The sequence below is a fragment of the Pelophylax lessonae genome (genome assembly GCF_965119305.1).
Source record: "Pelophylax lessonae genome assembly, chromosome: 8".
Lineage (NCBI taxonomy): Eukaryota > Metazoa > Chordata > Amphibia > Anura > Ranidae > Pelophylax > Pelophylax lessonae.
The window spans coordinates 106,460,098-106,473,792 of NC_138775.1; the positions used below are offsets into that span (position 1 = coordinate 106,460,098).

At 43.0% G+C, this 13,695-nt stretch overlaps 1 protein-coding gene across 1 annotated transcript in view; it reads right to left on the bottom strand.

The window, feature by feature from the left end:
• The window catches only part of LOC309561587 (zinc finger CCCH domain-containing protein 7B-like), a 604,923-nt gene that overhangs the window by 571,129 nt on the left and 20,099 nt on the right, over positions 1-13,695 (bottom strand). The window lies entirely within an intron of this gene.

Consider the following 13,695-nt stretch of genomic DNA (forward strand, 5'->3'; position numbering starts at 1 on the left):
ACATAACCCAACTCCACAGAGGGGTAGGTGTCTGTCAATGAACATCAGAGAAAAATATTTATGGCAAGACAAAAATGCAGTTTTCTCTTTCGTTCATTGACAGACACAGCTCCATATCGTCTTTGACCTGTGGGAAGTCCTAAAGCAGCGTCAACATGAGGGGTGGGAAGAACACAGCAATAAGGCCCCGTTCACATATGAGCGACGCTACTTCCAGGGGCGACCTCCGAGGTCGCGGTGCGAGCAGCGCGCCGCGACCTCGGAGCGGCCGGCACGGACTTCATAACATTGAAGTCTATGGCGGTCGCCTCCTGGTTGCCCCAAAGAAGCTCCGGACCCTTTTTCTAAGTTGTAGCGACTTGTGTCGCTCCTATTAGAATGGGTCCGCAGCTTCCCTATGAAAGGCGACCTGTGAGGCGACCAGGTCGCCTTAGTGTGAACGGGGACTTAATATACTTCCCAAAAGGCTAAAACCTAGCCAACCAGGCAAAACAGGAGCTCAACTAGGAACAACTGGAGCTCACCTGACAAAAAAGTACACCATCAAATAGGACTAATACTCTCCAACAGCAGCCTGAAAACCCTTTCAAAGAAGGCATACGCAGATGCCAACACATCCAAATTTTGTGAAAACAGGTGGCCAACTTGCAATCCTACACCACTGACGCCTGATGATGGAAGCCCCAAGAGGCACTAAGCACCCATGTAAAATGTGCCAAAACAGGGAAAGGATGATCCTGACCTTTAATTGAATAGGCATGCAGCACCGCCTGCCCAATCCATCTGAAAATGGTCCCAGCTGATGTGGCCAGCCCCTAACAGGGTCCATCTGTAAGGACAAATAGGGAATCAGTTTTGTAACCACTCAGTCATCGCCAGGTACACCCTGATTGCCCAAGCCACATCCAAAGAATGTAAGGCAAGCTATTTAGGGTGCTTAGGCTTTTATGTAAATGGAAACCAGAAACGACTTTAGGAAGGAGCGACTGACCGGCAGAGTCGAAGCACCACTTTATCTCCGTGAACCACCAAGTACGGTGAATGACAAGACAAGCTGCCAGCTCCGATACCCTACCTGCAGAAGAAAAAGCCACAGAAGAAAAAGCCACAAAGAAGACTACCTTCTGGGTTATGCAAGAGAGAAATCTCGTGAATATTTTCCAACAGCGTTTACTGAAAAACCGACAGCACCAAGTGGAGATCCCAAGAGAGCAATTGAGACCACACTGGGGGAGCCAAGAGGCGAACCCCCTGAACAAAAAAGGTGTGAACCACAGAAACGTAGCCAAAAGGACAATGAAAGAAAACCGTCAAGGCTGAACCGGGCCCTCGGTGGTACCTGAGGCCAGACGCTGCTCCACAACTCGTTGGAGAAAAGCCAAACTCCGAATCACCAAAAAGAAGCAGGGGTGAACCCCAAGAGATTCACATCTGCTTTGAACGCTCTTCAAACGTGATGGTAAATCTACCTAGAAGTAGATTTACTAGCTTACAGCAGCGTGGGAATCACCGATTCAGATAACCACCCAGCCTTCAGCACCTGGCATCCGAAACCAAGCCATTAAAGCCAGCAACTGTAGCGCAAGATGGAAGATTGGCCCATGAGCCAACAGATCTCCTCTAAGAAGAAGTCTCCAAAGAGCAACGTCGCCCAACCGTATCAGATCTGCGTACCAAGACTGGCGAGGTCAGTCTGGGGCCACTATGATGGCTGTAATCCCTTCTGCCTCGAGCCTACGCAGGAGTCTTGGCAGAAGTTCTAGAAGAGGAAAGACATATCAGACGATAATGGACCCAAAGGAGCTGCCAGTGCGTCTGTGGCATCGGCAAGAGGATTACGAAACCGTGCCACAAACCCAAGCGCCTTCCTGTTGAGACAAGAGGCCAACAGGACCACCTGGGGGGGGGTTCCCCACCAGAGACAACTGATGAAACTCACCCAGAAGAAACGTCCAGTATATTGATCGGTAGTCTGGATTCTTCTGGAGTCCAGACCCCCTGAGCACATTCATTGCCAAAAAACCGCCACCCCACTCAGACAGGCTGGCATCCGTGGTGACCACCGTCCAGTACAAGGGAAGGAAGATTTACCATGTCGAAGCACTGGAGAGGGAAGCCACCTAATCCGGGACCCTCTCGTACCATGGCTCAACAGGATCAGATTGTATAGCGACTGGAATCTTGCCCCACATGGCAAGAATCTATCTTTGCAGAGGTCTTGTGTGGACAGATTTTTGAAACTCGTCCCATGGGAGGAACACCCTGGCTGAGGCCAGAACAGACCCAGATAGTCCAACTAGGTGGACGTAACCAGGGCCAATACCTGGAAATTTATTTTCCAAACGAACTCCTGCAGAGTCCCCAAAGTAATCTCCAGGTTGTCCTTCAGAGCAGTTGGAGACTCTGCTCACAGAGGAAGATTATCCAGGTACTCCAGTATCTCAATTCCCCGCTTGCACAACAATGCCAACACTGGGGCCAACACTTGCAAAAACAAGAGGGGTTGAGGTGAGACATCTCGATAAGGTTCCTTGCCCACAGCAAGCGGAGGAATCACGGATGACCGGCGTATTTCAGAATCAGTAAGGACGCTTACCTTCCATCGATAGATGCCAGAAGATCCCCCTGATGTAGGGATGTCACTACAGTATGAATGGACCTATTCGAAATATCTGTACCCACACAAAGTGGTTCAGAGCTTGAGGTCCAAGATTGGACAAATCTTTCTTTCCTTCCTGGGACCTGCAAACATTAAAACAAACATTTTGAGATCTGATACCAAAATAATCACCCTTTGTACTAGCAAGCATTGCACCGCCCCTAAGAGACCTCACAGGCAGTCTGGGAATAAACGCAGGTTGGAAGGAAAGAACCTCTCTGGAGGAGAAGACTGAAAACTTGATCTTGCAGCTCGTGGACCCACTTGTCCTGAAACTGGGAGATCCACGGATCCGGAAACTAAGATGTCCTCCCCCACCCCAGATACGGATGAGAGCGCCCCTTCAGGACGAAGGGCAGTTTGTCTGAAGATCTGGAAGGACCTGCTCCTCGGCAATGGAATACCAGACCAGGTCCTCATGGAACCTCCAGAGGAGGTCTTTCCAGGGAGGTTCCGAACAGACGATTTCCCACAAAAGGGAACATCACATAAGGCCATCTGGTAAGTATGGTCCACAGACCAGCATTTTAGCCATATAATGCGCCGAAGGATCATTGCTATCACAGACAGCCCAGAGACTAAGGGAGCCTCAGCCAAAGAGGACCAACTAGTCTACCAGCTCCGCAAAAGCAGTAGGAATCTGTTCCCCCTCGAGATCCTGGAGCAAAAGCTTTGCCCACTCGCGAAAGTCAGGGACACCATGCTATGGTGAACACCGGCCTAAGGACCGAATCGGCCACAAAACACATCTGACAGACCAGAGTCTCGGCTCTCCCGTCAAAAGGATCTTTTAAAACCACCAGAAATAGGACAGTATTATTCAGCCGTTGAGACCTTAGCCACAGGTGGGACTGCCCACATACTCAGAGACTCTACAAAAGGATACTGGCTGCTGCCCTTACACAGATGCAGCCTGATGCACACACCTAAAATGGTGGCCAAAAAGGACGCCAGGCGTTCAGGAGCCCCGGAAATGAGTCCACCGTGGGAATCCACTTCAGGGGATCCCCCAGGACAAGGTAACAGCTTCACACCCCCCATGGCGTTAGACGCCACTACAGCGCCCTCAGCGGTAACAGGGAGGTCTTTCAGTGGACACAGCCCTGTTATCCCCAGGAGTGAGCCCCCAGCATCCCCTCAGATATCTGTCCCAGGAACACAGGGGGCGTTGCATCACTCACCATACCACGGACCTTGGGGCTCCGCTCCAAGAAAGCTCGCCTCCCACCCTGAGTGGGAGTGCTGCCAGACAGAAAAGGGTAGGCTGTAACTCAGGTAATTTCAGGGTGAGGTGTCCTTGATAAGCATCTGTTGGCAGGCTCGTCCCCATCCATTGGGGCTATGTCATGGCGAGGCCTGGGCGGACCACAACCTGCTCACACTCGTTGGCCAGGCTGGGAGACCGTAAGGATCTAGATTATCCAGTGCGTCGCTTGTTGCTAACCAGGAGGATTCCCCTGACACTAGCTAGCGATAGTGAGACAGGAAAAATAAACAAACATTTCTCAAAAGAAAATAAAAACTAAGACCGGAGTCCCAGCAGGGAACCTAGGTCCTACTCCTAAAACTAGGCAGCAAGAAACTGATTAGTGAGCACGGTGAGTCTGGGGTAATGTCATAAGGGGCAGCCCCTATAGGCGTGTCTAGTGAAGAGCTATCACTGCCTAGTCTACTCCTGTAGATGGGGCATTACCTATTCATGAAGAAACATTGAGAGCTGCATCTGTCAGAGGATGTAAGAGAAAATATATTTTTTACTTTCTGCTATAAAACATTCAATAAAAAAAATATAAAAAAATAAAACAAAAATTAAATTTCTTCATACATTTAGGACAATATATTTTCTGCTACATATTTCTGTAAAAAAAAAAAAAAAAATCCAAATAGACGTATATGTATTGGTTTGTGCAAAATTTACAGTGTCTATAAACTATAGGATATATACTGAAAGGTTTTAATTTATTTTTATACTAGGAATGGTGGTGATCAGTGACACAGTGGGACTGAGATATTGCAGCAAGCAGTTAAGACTCTGACACTTTGTGGGAGCCAGTGACACCAATACAGCGATCAGTACTAAAAATATGGAGTCACTGTACTAATGACACTGGTTGAGAAGGGGTTAACATCTAAGGCGATCAAAGGGTTACAATTTGTGTCTAACCAATAACCATTGTTTGTACTATGCGTGGCGTTTTTATTAAGGTATGTGATAGATTTTATTCCCTGCTTTGCAAGGAAAGAAAATCCATCACATCCCCACTGACAGGATGTTGTTCTGCCTGGATTACATAGGCAGAGCTCCATCCTTTTCCTCTCCTCTCAGATCAGCAGGTGCTGGCAGAAATCCATTGGTCAGTACCCGCTGATCGGTATCTGAGGTGACTAATCACAGCAAAAGTGGTACACCTCCTGCACAGAAGTGCAGAATCATATAGTTACATAGTTAGTTAGTCAGGTTGAAAAAAAAAAAGTCCATCTGGTTCAAAAAAAAAAAAAAAAAAAAAGAAGTATTGAAAACCCAACCATACAATCCCATGATCCAGAGGAAGGCGAAAAAACACAGCAAAACATGATCCAATTTGCTACAGCAGGGGGAAAAAAAATCCTTCCTGATCCCGAGAGGCAATTGGATATTCCCTGGATCAACTTTACCTACAAAAATGTTAGTACCCACTTATAAGTACACCCAGGAAAGAAGCCAGGCCTTTTTTAAAGCAATCTAGTGAGCTAGCCAGAACCACCTCTGGAGGGAGTCTATTCCACAATTTCACAGGTCTTGTGAAAAACTTTTCCGTATTTGTAGACAAAAAGTTTTCCTCTAGATGTAAAGAGTGTCCCCTTGTCCCCTGTGTTTACCTTAAAGTGAACAACAACTTCACTATATGAACCCCTTATGTATTTTTACATGTTGACCATATCCCCCCTTAATCTCCTCTTCTCAAGAGAGAATAAATTCAGTTCCTCTAATCCAGTCATGTCCAAAGTCCGGCCCGTCCTTTACTTTCATACGGCCCCCAGAGACACCGCTGATCAATGTCTCTCTCTGAGACATCGCACATCCCTGCCCTGATGCAGATGCGATGCCTCAGGGGGGCGGGGCCTCTCTCGGCAGCTCCCGCTCCTTCACCGCACAGCCACCTGTAGAAGCCATGTGGAGCTGACCGAGGAGGTATCATCTCTTCTACTGCCTGTGATTTTTTTTCCATAAAGCACTGATGCTTATTATTTCATTATAATTTATGATTTTGTGTTTCAAACTTTATCATACCCGAGATGTTATAAAGAAGAATGCACAGTAAAAAAAAATGTAAATAGTTGGTTTGGGCTGCTCGTCCTTAAGAATTACCATTATTTTGCATGTACCACTTTCAGCACCTAAAATCTGAAATAATCATGCCGCCAGGGAGGTTAAAAAGAGTAACTCGACTTATGTGAGTAAAAAAAAAAAAAAAAAAATATAGCAACTAAAGAAAAAAACAATATAGCGTATACAATTGTGACAAATCATATTGTCATTGAATGTTATTAAAAAATACCTTTCCTTTTCAATCTGCAGCTGTTGTAATTTTCTGCAAATGCAATGCAATATGGCTACCTGGAGCTGTTCTGTACACAGAATGTATACTGACCACACCCCAGAAACATAATTTTTTGCTTGTGTGATTAGCTCACCAAATTTCCCAAAAGTCTGCCTATGATACAAGTCAGATTTTATGCACTGCTCTGCAACAAAAATGTCATTGTTGGCGAGATACTTCCAAAGGAACACGTCTAAAGAGATGCAGGCTCAGCAGCTTTTCTCATTAGTGCCCTGCAACTGTCACAGTTAGTTTATAATTATGAAATCACTCCTGTTAAGACCCCCTCAGCCCAAGAAAACAGAGGAACAACAATTATTTCTTCATAATAACAAAAGGTAGGAATCTGCAAAAAAGTTTGTTAAAATCCATGTGATGAAAATAGATCACCCATAGAGCCCATTCACATTAGCGCGACTTGTCAGGCGACTTGTCAGCCTGACAAGTCGCGCTCCCTCGCGGTCCATTGACCGCTACAGGACCCGTTCTAATAGGAGCGACACAAGTCACTCCGACTTAGAAAAAGGGTCCTGTACTATTTCGGGGCGACCTCGGAGCGACTTGCATAGACTTCCATTACGTGAAGTCCCTGCAAGTCGCTCCGAAGTCGTGGTGCACTGTAATGCATAAGTCGCCCCCGAAGTAGTAAGGAGTCGCGTCGCCTCTATGTGAACCAGCTCAGAGGGGAATGTTTATGGCTCAAAAAAAAGTGGAGTTACGCTTTAAATCGGGATGGCAAAAAACATTCCTTAGGAACAGATGTTTCTAATCCAGTATTTCCCTCTGAGCAACTGTCTGGCATCCCTTTAGGTTGGCGTAGCACATCTGCCTGGGTCAGTCTAGAAAAGCCTTTTTCAACCAGGGTGCCCAGGCACCCTGGTGTGCCTTGAGGTTTCTTCGGGGGTGCCTCAGCAAAATGCCCCAAAAATTTACCAAAATTTGTATACAAGGCAGCAGGTGGATGAAGCCTGCCTTTTACGTTACACAAAGTCACAGGTTTTCATTGTGCACCGTTATAACATTCTAGCTGCCAACCTGCTAAAGACCTATGACATCATCAGTTGATAAGGACGATGTCAGTCTCCTGCGTAGCATGCTTGTTTGACTCTCCCCTGCTTCTCTCCATAAGTTTTGGTGTCCTATTAGATGAGTGATGGAAAAAACTGAGGAAAAAGAGAAACATTGGCATACTAGTCAGTACCAACTTGTACCTCTAACGTTGGGTGTCCTACATGTGTATATGTTGCTGCATTATGTAAAACTATTTACATTTTAGGATGGGGTGCCTCAAGACTGTCCATAATTTCTGGGGTGTGTCTCGACTGGAAAAAGGTTGAGAAACACTGGTCTAGAACAATGAGGAACTTCCAAAAAAACAGAAATTTGATTGATAGGAATGAAATCCCATCAAAAACAAATGACAGTAGCGCAATATTGGTTTTACCCCTTTACCACAAAAAGAGCATGCATGGAAAAATAGACCAAAGAATGATAAATATATAATTTAAAGTCAAACTTAAATAGTCCTAAAAGTCCATCAGCTGAAATATAAAAAACAGTGTGTGTTTCACTCCATGAGTCTTGATGGGTGTGATATTAAACACGGTCACCCCACAATCCACCACCACCGTGCCAGGAGTAAGGCAGAGAACACTCACCAGAAAGGTATGCTTAATCGCTTACATCGCATGAAAAACCAAGGCTCCAAAAGCATCACCCTTCAATCTCCAAATCAATGCAGGCAAGACTCCGGTACATGTGGAAGAAAAATAAATAGCCTCCACTAGTGCAATAACGTATATACTTCTTTATTGTAGTAAAAATACAGACAAAAAAGGTTGAGTCCATTTTTAGGAGACACTGGCCCATCCTATGTATGGATAGGACTTTGGGACCGGTTTTACCTAGGACACCCTCTTTTATATATAGGAAGGCCCCTAATTTTGGGGATAGGATTGTTAAAAAAGTTCTAGACCCTCCTAGCACCTCCTTTTTTCCCAATCGAAGTGGATTTTTAATGTATGTGGGAGGTGTAGGGCTTGCTCCTTCACACGAACCAACTTGAAAAAACGTGAGGAATTTTTTTGTACCGGCCATTAAGAGGTCCTTCAAAATTAAACATTTAATCACGTGTGACACTACACATGTAGTGTATGCACTTATGTGCCCCTGCAATCTATTGTACATTGGTCACACTAAACATACCCTGCAAAAAAAGAGTGGGTAAGCATATAAGCAACATTTTGAAGGGGAAACGTGAGCACAGCGTTTCTGCACACTGTAGACAATTTCACCAGCGGGACCCAAGAGGGTTGCATTTTTGGGGTGTGGAGCGGGTTTCCCCTTCTTGGAGAGGGACCAATTGGTTCAGGGAACTCTCCAAGTGTGAGACTAAGTGGATTTTCCTTACCCAGTCCCTTGATCCAATGGGCCTCAATATTGAGCTTGATTTAAACTGTTTCATCAGTGATTCTTAATTAGTGATGGAGGATTCAGTATTTTACCCTACTACTATTTCTGGTTTCTGCTTCAAGATTATATTTTTAGGATTTTTTGAGACTCTTAGTATCTTTATCATTTTATATATATATATATATATATATATATATATATATATATTTCCCCCTTTATGAAAAAAATTTTTTTTTAGGGAATATATATATATATATATATATATATATATATATATATATATATATATATATATATATATATATATATATATACACACACAAAACGTTTGATGCGGATTATTTTAGTGTGTCTTCACATGTTGTAAGGGGTTTACAGTGCTTGCTGTCCCCTTTTTATATATGTATATTCACTTTATATATGTATATTTTAATTTTAGTGAGTTTAACTTCATGGGTTCATTTATTTATGTGTAAATGTGGGACTGCTTTTGCTTTTTGCACAAAGATCCAGCCGCAGCACTATTATGATTGAGCAGTAGTTATATTGTCAATACACTGTATGATAGTTTACCATTGGCTTAGGTTATGTACATTTCCACTCTATTTAGGTTGCCATGGTTCTATTTCCTTACTTGTTTGCCCTCTGGCCGTGGTGTATGCTATATGCCTCTTTTCCACCGGCCAATGGAGGGTTAATTGACCAGTTGGTTAAGTGCTCTGTCCGATCGTACTAGTGGTGCTGTTGGTCCGAATCAGCTATGCTAGGAGCCAACAAAATACAGACTTCCCCCTAGTGTGTACGGGGCAGGGATTGGTTACTATAAATAAGATTGCTGGACCGTCTGTGTCCCGCCCCCCGTGATTGAAGTTGGAAGTGATGAAACGCGTTGGGGCGCGGCCAGAGGGCGTTCTCAGCAACCATAACAACGGTGTAGGAGTTTCCAGCGGTACCCAGTCTGGCATGGAGCTTTGACCTCGGTCCAAAGGTTGCCTACCTCACCCATCTATGCGATGTGCATTTATTTCAGTTATACAAGTGAGTGCATTGTCTGCATTTTTACTACAATAAAGAAATATATATGTTATTGCACTAGTGGAGGCTATTTATTTATCTTCCACATGTACCGGAGTCTTGCCTGCCTTGATTTGGAGATTGAAGGGTGATGCTTTTGGAGCCTTGGTTTTTCATGCGATGCAAGCTTCTTCATGAGAGTGAATAAGCATACCTTTCTGGTGAGTGTTAACTCCTGGACTGAAAACGCACAGTGTTTTATATTTCAGCTGATGGACTTTTTAGGAAGATTTTAGTTTGATTTTAAAATAATATAATTTATCATTCTTTGGTCTATTTTTCCATTCATGCTCTTTTTGTGGTAAAGGGGTAACACCATTATTGCGCTACTGTCATTTGTTTTTGATGGGATTTCATTCCTATCAAATTTCTGTTTTATAGTTTATTGTTTAAGTAGCTACATACCATTTGTTTGTTTCTCCTAAGCGCATAGGGTACTCATTGTGATTTGTGTCTGTCATTAATTACTGTGAGTTTCTTTTTCATAATGAGGAACTTCCATCATCTTAACCACTTAAGCCCCAGAAGATTTCACCCCCTTCCTGACCAGACCCCTTTTTTCCACTTGGCACTTTGTGACTTTAACTGACAATTGCGCGGTCATGCAATGCTGTACCCAAACGAATATGTCCTTTTTTTTCCACAAACAGAGCTTTCTTTTGGTGCTATTTGATCACCTCTGCGCTTTTTATTTTTTGCGATATTAATAAAAAAATAGCAAAAATTTTGCGGAAAAAAATGACATTTTCAACTTTGTCTTTTAAAAATATCCAATATACTCAATTTATGTCATTTTTTTGGCCAAAATATATTTAGCTACATGTCTTTGACAAAAAAAAAAATTCAATGAGCGTACTTTTATTGGTTTGCGCAAAAGTTATAGCGTCTACAAACTATAGTAGAAATACTGAAATTTATGCAGCTTTAATTTCTGACTGCCTATCTCATTTCATGAAGTGCTAAAATGGCAGGGCAGTACAAACCCCCCCCCAAACTACCTTTTTTTGGAAAGTAGACATCCTAAAGAATGTTCTGAGAGGCATGTTGATATATATATATATATATATATATATATATATATATATACACTAACCAATTGATAGGTTTATTTGATTCTGCAAAGTTTGTCATCTCTCATTTAATGGTTATGCATTGTATTCGTCTTTCCAAAATAAATCTATAGGATTGATGATGGTTAGGTCTCAGTACTGGACTGTTTTGCGGGACATCCTTTCTTGGATTACCGCTTTAGTGGACTCGGTTAGGAGAGGGGAGAAAAAAAAAAAAATACCTATGGTAAAACTAGATCAACCGGAATATCGATCGTCTGCTTACACCCGGGTCCAAATTATTATGCAAATTCTATTTAAGTGTCACAAAGATAAAATATTTTGTTTTTCAGTTTAACTCATGGATGGCATTGTGTCCAAGTCCCGGTTCACATTTGTGCGATCCGGGAAGGCTGCGAATATGCAGCGTAATCCTGCATCGCAACCTCACCCTTGGCAGTTCACACTGCCATATGCGATACACAGGGGGTGTCAATTAAAAGTTAACGACACCCCCAGTTACGATTGCATATCGCAGTGCGATCTGCAAGTTCGCACAGAATCGGATTGCACTAGTGTGAACCACTATGCGATCCGATTCTGCTGGATATAAAAAAAAAAAAAAGTCAGAAAAAAAGTCAGGTGCGAGTTTAGTGCGGATGCGGTGCAAATTAAGCCATACAAAGTATATGGCTGAAATTTGCACCGCACATGAGATTGCATGTAATTTAGGAGCAGTGCGCTCCGAATTACATGCGATCTCCGTGATCGCACTAATGTGAACCGGGGGTCAAGGCTCTTTTGATAACTGAAAACAAATCGTGGACACCTGTAATAATTAGATTGCCAGGTGAGCCCAATTTATGTAATGAAAAACTACTAAAAAGGAGGGTGTTCCACATTATTAAACAGAGCACCATTTTCATGTCATATGGGGGAAGAAAAAGGATCTCTCTGCTGCCTAAAAGAGTGAAACAGTTCAATGCCTTGGACAAGGTATGAAAACATTCGATATTTTACAAAAATGTAAGCGTGATCATCACACTATTAAGAAAATTGGGGCTGATTCAGAGCACAGACGTGTTTGTGCAGATAAAGGCACATTGAGGAAGATTTCTGCCAGATCCATGCATTGGATCAAGAGAGCAGCTGCTAAAATACCATTACATAGCAGCAAACAGATATTTGAAGCTGCTGGTGTCTCTGGAGTTCCACAGACATCAAGGTGTAGAGTCCTCCAGAGTCTTGCAACTGTGCATAAACCTTCTATTCGGCCACCACTAACCAATGCTCTGAGAGGCTATTTTGATATCTTGCAAACAAAGTCAAGCAGAAACTGTCCAAAAACTCACAAGTTCAATGGATGCAAGACTTGTGATGCTGCTATCAAATAAGGGGTCCTATGTTAAAATGTAACGTGACCTGTTAACCGCTTGCCGACCGCCGCAAGACTATTTACTGCGGCGGTCAGCCCCTCACAGGCAAAGCAACGTAGTAATATGTCGCTAGCCTGTGAGGGTCTCAGGAGAGAGCGCGCGCCACCGGAGGCGCGCTCACGGACACCCCACGCGTGTCACTCGCGATAGTCGGTGGAGAGGGAGAAAGGCAAGCGGCTAATGTAAACAAGCCGCCTGTCATTCTCCCCTGTGTAAGAATGGTGATCATACGGTTCTACTATGTAGGACCGTTGATCACTGTTCCTACACCTCAAGCCACAGCCAATCACAGTTAGAATCACGCATCTAGGGACAAACATAGCCCTTCCCGCTCAAAAAAGTTAACCCCTTCACTGCCAGTGTAATTTTACAGTAACAGTGCATATTTATAGCACTGATTACTGTAGTAATGTCCCTGGTAACCCCAAAAATTCAGTCAAAAAAAGTCAAGGGTCCGATCTGTCCGCCGCAGTACCGCAAAAAAAAAAAAAAAAAAAAAAATCGCAGATCGCCGCCATTACGCGTTAAAAAAAAAAACACAACAAAAATGACATAAATCTTTCCCTTTGTTAGTAAACACGATAGCTTTCGCGCAAACCAATCAAAATACCTTTTGCAATTTTTTTACCAAACATATGTAGCATAAAACAAATTGGCCTGAAAATGTTAAAAAATTTAGATTTTTAAATTTTTTTGGGGGGAATTTCATATAAAAAAAATTTGTAACATAGTTATTTTTGCAAAATTTACGCTCTTTTTTTGTTTATAGCGCATGATAAAAAAAAAAAAAAAAAAAAAAAAAAAAAAATCGCACAGGTGATCAAATACCACCAAAAAAAAGCTCTGTTTGTGGGAAAAAAAGGATGTCAAATTCGTTTAGGTACAGCGTCGCACGACCGCGCAATTGTCCGTTAAAGTCACGCAGTGCCAAATCGCAAAATAGGCCCTGGTCAGGAAGGGGGTAAAATCTTCCGGGGCTTAAGTGGTTAAAAGTTGGTATACGTTTGACTGAAATAGCTTTTGATTTCAGTAAATATGCTGCAGACACAACAAATGACAAATTTCAGATCTTTATAAACTATAAAGTGTTTTGAAACTTACTGTGTGTAATCATTTGGAACAGTGCATTGTAGGTTTAAAAAAAAAAAAAAAAAAAATACTGTTATTAGGAGATTTGTTCAATAATATTTGGATTGTACTCTTAATAGTTGATAACATGTGAATTATGCTGACTGTTATTTACATCAATTATTTAGGTAAATGAGAAAAATATAATTTGTATAATAATTTGGAACAGGGTGTAAATCCAGATGGCATAACTTTAAAAAGGTAGTGGAATACCTTAACCACCTCTCACCCGGGCCATTGTAGATATACGGCCGGGCGGGAGTCTCGTCCTTCTGAATGGACGTTCCGGAACGTCCTTCAGAAGGAGAGAGATTGCGCCGCCGCGGGCACGCGCAGCGGCGCAATCTCGATGTGCC